We start from the raw sequence: 6,450 nt of genomic DNA, 5'->3' as shown, positions 1-6,450 counted from the left end.
TATATTCAGTTCAGAGATTGTGCAGGCCCCCAAATTAGATAGGGCACAGAGCAGATGACTTCTTGCTCTAAGAAACTGTGCTCCAAGAAAGTGTGATTTCAATTTGTAAAGCAGGTAAACCTCATCCAAATAGGAGCAAAATGTATTGAAGAAGAATGTGAGGAGTCAGTAGATGGCGTGGAGGCTAGGGTACTGTATCCCACATGGCTGATTCTGCAGTTTGAATCTTAGACCTGGCAGCTTGAAAATCACGCTGGTTGTGTGTGCATGTGCACCCAAAAGCCCAAGAGGAGATTGAGGGAGCCAGGATTACGGTGTAGACATCCCCCTGGGGGGGTGATTACTCGCTTTCTCTTTGTCTCTGTCTGGCGAGCGCCCATGCCCTATGGCAAAAAACTTCTCAAAAAAAAAAAAAAAAAGGAAGGTTGATCATTATTTTTTATTTTTATTTTTTTTAAAGGATTTTGCTATAAGGCACATGCATTCGCCAGAGAGACAGAGAGATAGAAAGCGAGATATCACCCCATGGGGGGATGGCCACACTGCAATCCCTTCTCCTCCATTCTCCTCTAGGGATCTTGGGCATGCACCCACACGCGCCCAGTGTGAGTTTAAGCCATCGGGTCTGGGACCAAACTGTAGTCAGCTACATGGGAATTCAATGACATAGCCATTATGCTAACTGCTGGTCCCAGGTTGATCATTATTTTTAAAAGACATAAGTCATAACATAGAATTCATCCACTTAAAGTATATAATTCAGAGAGTTAAAAAATGTTTACACACTTATTCAACTGTCACTATTGTTGAATTCCTAAAAGAAACTTCATACTCATTTCACTCTTGCTACACTCCCTGGAGAACACTAAACCACTTTGTTTTTATGGATTTGCCTACTGGGGACTTTTAAGAGAAATCATGTAATATGTGACTTCTAGATCTGTTTTCCAGGTTTATACTTTCATTAATGTTTATGGGAGAATGTTATCCTATTATAGATATACGACATTTCATTTTTCCATTCATCAATTGAACATTTGTGGTTTTGACAACTTTTTTGCTATTATGAATACTGGTGCTCTTAATAGCCTGTATAAGTTGTATGTTTATGTATTTCAATACCAAGGGGCAGAATTGCAGGTTTCTATGATAACCTGGTTCCCATCCAGTTGTTATAATGTGTTTAACTTTTTGAGAAACAGTCATGTTAAAGTGATTGCACCATTTTATATTCCCACCAGCATGTGTGAGGGTTTCAATTTTTTCAGATCTTCACTAAAAATCTACATTATCCCTCTTAATTATATTCATCTCAGTTGGTATGAAATAGTATCTCATTGTGGTTTTGATTTTAATGTCTTTAATTTTTTAATGATATTTGAATACCTTTTCATCATTTACTGGCCATTTGAATACCTCCTTTGGAGAAAGGCCTTGTCACATTTTTTTGCCCACTTCTAAATTGAGCTCTGCTAACTGGTTTTTAACTGGGTTTCAATTTTGTAGACTATTTTAGTTTCTTGATGTGGTTCTTTGAAGTGCAAGTTTGTAATATTGAAATGTATTTTTTCCTGTTTACTTGCAGTTTTGGTGTCATGACTAAGAAATCGTTAGTGAATTTAAAGTCACAGAGATTAACTCCTATGTTTTCTAGGTGTCTTAGAATCTAAACTTTTACATTTAGGTCTTTAATTCATTTTGAGTTGTTTTTTATAAGTGATGTGAGGTAGAGATTCCATTTTATTTATTTTTTTGTGGTTATCCAGGTGTTTCAATATCACATGTTAAAAAAATTATTCTCTTCCCCATTTTAGTGATACTAACCAAAATTCAATTGAGTGTAATATTAGGATTTATATATTGACCCTAATTCTACTCCATATGTGTAATAAGTTTAGAATGGAAAGTGTGAATACTTCATATTCTTTTTTTCCAAGGTAATTCTGACTGTTTTGAGTTATATTTCTATATAAGTCTTAGGATCTGCTTGTTTACTTCTGTTGAAAGAGTCAGTTGAAATTTTGTTATGAAGGGCATTGAATCTGCTAATTTGAGGAGTATTGCCACATTTATAATAATGTCTTCCCATTTATTTATATTTTTTCAAAAATATACTTTTTGTCCTGGGAACCAGCAGTTAGTGTAATGGCTATGTTGCTGGACTCCCACATAGTAGACCGCGGTTCGTGTCCCGGACCCGGTGGCTTAAAACTCACGCCGGGCACATGTGCGTGCGTGCCCAAGATCCTGAGAAGAGAATGGAGGAGAAGGGATTGTGGCTCAACCATCCCCTCTGGGGGATGATTTCTCTCTTTCTGTCTCTATGTCTCTGTCTGGCGAGCGCACGTGCCCTATAGCGAAAACCTCTTCCCCCCCCCCAAAAAAAAAACCTTTTTGTCCTTTCAATGTATAAGACATACTTTTTTTGATAAACATAAGTATTCCTTTTGTTGTTGTAAATACATTTATTTTCTCAAATACAATTTTTGTTTGTTTTTGTATCTTTCAACTTTGACAAAGTGATATTAGTTTTAATTTTGTATCCTACAAATATGAGTTTATCACTTCAAGGGTTTTTAGGTGAGTTTAGGTTTTACTCTATATTAGATCATGTGATTTGCAAATAGGGACAGTTGTGCTTTCTGTATTCCAATCTGAATACCCTTTCTCTCTCACTCTTGTCCACATGCTCTAGCTAGAAATTCAAATACTAAAATGAATGAGAATGGTGAGAATTGACAACCTTGTCTTTTTCCAGTCCTTAGAGGGAAAATTTAAAGCTTTTTCTCATTTGGTATGTTACCTATGGTTTGTTATGTACATTTTTGTGTGAAGGTGTGTTCCATCTATTCCCAATTTATCATAAATTAATATTCGATTTTATCTAATGCTTTTTCTACATCTATTAAGATGATGTAACTTTGTTGATGATATGGTTTTGTTAGTCATATTACATTTATTGATTTTATATGGTGAACCATCCTTGCATTTCTAAGATAAATCCCACTTTATCTTGTGTATGTTTCCGACGGGCTGTTGAATTCAGCTTACTTATTTATTGAAGACTTTCATATCTGTGAATCAGGGATATTTGATTGTAGTTTTTTTATTTGTGTGTCATTGTCTTTTTTTTGGTACGAAATCAATGATAGCCATATAGAATGAATTTTGTGACAACTTCCTGGCTTTGAATATTTTGCACACATTTGAGAAGAACTGGTGCTAGTTTTTCTTTAAACTGAGATGTGAAGCTATCCAGTCCTGAATTTTTTTCAATTAGCAATAATCGCGCCTCGGATAAACCTCATTGGCTACGATACTGCCACTGCGCAAAGCTGGCTCCTGAATTTTTTTGATCTTCCGAAACTTTGTATTGTTCATTCAATCTCATTGTTCATTGTTGGTCTGTTCAAGATTTTCATTTATTACTGGTTTACTCTTACTTAGTAAAGGGTATTTGTTGAGACATATAGTCATATCTTGTAAGTTTTCTAACTTGTTGGCATATAATTGTTAGGGTAGTCTCTATCTTAGTTATGTGATTTTAGTTGTAATGTGTCATTTTTCTCTTTTAATAAGTCTCACTAAGCTTCATCAATTATTTATTTAAAAATCTAAATTTTCATTGCATTGATCTTTTATATTTTTTCCCGTGATTTATTTCTGCTCTGATGAATTTTCCTGCTAATTTTTTTGGGCTTGGTTTATTCTTCCTTTCTAGTACTTTGAGTACTAGAAATGACATTATTATGTTGTTTATTTGAAATCTAATTTTTTCAATGTAGGCATTTAATTACTACTATAAATTTCCCTCTTAGAACGGTTTCTGTAGATGTTTAAAGAAATTTAAAAATTGTCTTTATTAACCCATTAATTGTTTAGGAGGATTTTATTTAATTTTCATATCTTTATATGTTTCCAAAGTTTTTCTTGTTGATATCTAATTTTGTTACATTTGGAAAAGATGTTTTGATTTAAAAATTCTGTTGAGACTTGTATTATGTCCTACTATATGATCAATCCAGTGAATACTCCAAGTGCAGGTAAGATTGTAAATTCTACAGCTATTGAATGAAATGTTCTGTACATGTTATTTGACTTATAATGCAGTTTAAATCCATTGGTTCTTGATTTTTTTTTTGTTCTGATAATCTGCCTAATGTTAAAATATTGTTCTGGAGACTAATTCTCTCTTTATATATCTGGATGTTCTAGTTAGATCATGCGTGTTTTAATTCAGCCAGTCTTTATCTTTAATTGAAGAATGTAATCACTTACATTTGGGTTATTTTTGATAGTTAAGGACCTTTGTCATTTTGTTAATTGTTTCCTGGTTGTTTTGTGTATCTTTCTTTCTCTTCAAATGTTTGCAGTTTGTTGGTTTTGTGTAGTGATAAAGAGAAAAAGAAAGAAATCAATTATTATCTGCTTACCAGTTTTATACTTCCATGTGTTTCATGACGATACTTACCAACATAGGATTCCTTTAAGCATTTCTTACCAGGCTAGTATGCTGGTGAATAATTACCTCAGTCTTTTGTTTAGGAAATAATTTATTTCTCCTTCAGTTCTGAAGGACAGCATTGCTCAGTATATTATTATTATTAATTTTTTTTTCATCACCAGAGGGTACTATGTACTCACCAGAGAAAAACAAAAGTGAGGGAGAGGAGAAAGCACCCTCTTTCCCAAACAGTGTGGTCATGCCACAATTCCTTCTCTTTCTGCATCTTGTTGGTATTCAGGCATGTACACACGTACCTGTCATGTTCTTCTAGCTGCAAGTGTTGGGATTTGAACCACAGTTTGCCTTGTAGGATATGGTTTCTTATCCACTCGGTGGCAAGACAAGCCCTAGTATTCTTAGTTGGCAGTTCTTTCTTTTAGGACTTTAAACATAGCATCCAGTTTTCTCCTGGCCTTCAGTAAATGTTTGCTTAATGGTATCTTATAAGTCTCTTAGGCTCTCTATTTTTATTTTTGGGAAGGCTAATGAGAGAGAAAGTGAGAACACATTCTCATGGGGGATGATCACATGCAATTTCTCCCACTTTTCTCCCTCCTTTCAGGATTTTAGGCACACATGTACATGTGCCAAACATGTTTTTCAAGCCACTGTGTCCAGGATTCACACTGTGCAGTCAGCCACACAGGACCTGCCCATTTCTATTGTATTTTATTTTTTTCATAATTTCTATCCCTACTGAATTTCTGATTCATAGTTTTTGTTTTTCCCTGCTATTGAACTATCTGTATTCTCTTGTACCCACCACTGATCATTCTTAGGAGCAATAATTCAAATTATTTATTTTTTCATAGATTTCCTCTTGTTTGTGGATTGTTCCTGGAGAATTCTTTGAAGGTGTTAATTTTCTTCCTTTTCACACTTCGTGTGTTCTTACATTGATAATCTCTTCTTCAAGTTTTATGCAGTATCTTTTTAAGGTCCTCCCCCAACTAGGATTTTATTATTTATGCTTCTAACTGGGATTGATAGGAATCACTTACCCTTTTCCCAGCAATGGAGATTCTGACACATATGCTTGGTTTCTCTGTCTGTGTGTCATCCTGAGTTTTCGTGCTTCAGAAACCTTCAGTCATTTCCTTGATGTATTCTGGTGTTCTCCTGTACAAGTAAATAATTGTACTGTGAGTCTAGTTATTTTGTTTCTTCTTTGTATAGAAAAGAAGCCCAAGTTTCTCACCTGCCATCTTGATGATCTCTTCCTATTCTTTTTTGTTCAATTTCAAAGACATTTGCTGCTGATTATTTTCAGAAAATGCCCCAAGAAAAAGCTATTTACATTGAACAAATTTTGAGTTAGGTCAAATAAAAAAAGGTTTGGGGCCAGCAGGTGGCATAGTGGCTAAGGTGTTGGACTCCCACCTGGCAGACTGTAGTTCAAGTCCCAGACCCAGACGCTTGAAACTCATGCCAGGTGTGTGTGTGCCTAATATCCTGTGAGAAGATAAGCATGGTCATCCCTCCAGGTGGTGATTTCTTACCATCTCTTTCTCTCTAGCAAGTCCATGTGTCCTATAGCAAAATTCTCTCTTTAAAAAAATGAATGTTTGTTTTTCCTTAAATCACCCATAAATATTTGTGTCAGACAAGTCAAATGGCTACAAAGTACTGCCAATAAGGGGGACTAGGCTAGTATTGATTATTAGGGAAATCAAAATATATTAAATTAGTGTTTCCCTGTTTGGTGTCTAAGAGGCTGCTGGTTTTCATGACTGTGGTTATTTCAGAGTTGATTTTTAAGGTACCAGGGGCTGAGAATACAAGGATAATCATAGAACATGTAAAATACTACAGTGTTCTTTGTTTATCCATATTTTTTTCAACACACAGAAAGCCTTAGTTAGTTTTTCAGAGTTGTGATAAAATTGATTTTGAGTTTTTGCCGTGTTCACACTTTTTCTAGAGGAGACTTCTGGAAATCTGTT

At 34.9% G+C, this 6,450-nt stretch overlaps 1 pseudogene; it reads right to left on the bottom strand.

Moving 5' to 3' along the window:
- Window positions 1-3,173: 3,173 nt before the first annotated feature.
- Window positions 3,174-3,337, bottom strand: LOC114006246 (uncharacterized; annotated as a pseudogene).
- Between the last annotated feature and the right edge of the window lie 3,113 nt (window positions 3,338-6,450).

Source organism: Tupaia chinensis, unplaced genomic scaffold, assembly GCF_000334495.1.
Source record: "Tupaia chinensis unplaced genomic scaffold, TupChi_1.0 Scaffold146594_2, whole genome shotgun sequence".
Taxonomy (NCBI): domain Eukaryota; kingdom Metazoa; phylum Chordata; class Mammalia; order Scandentia; family Tupaiidae; genus Tupaia; species Tupaia belangeri.
The sequence above is the reverse complement of the archived record's forward strand: the minus strand, read 5'-3'. Positions and strand labels throughout refer to the sequence as shown.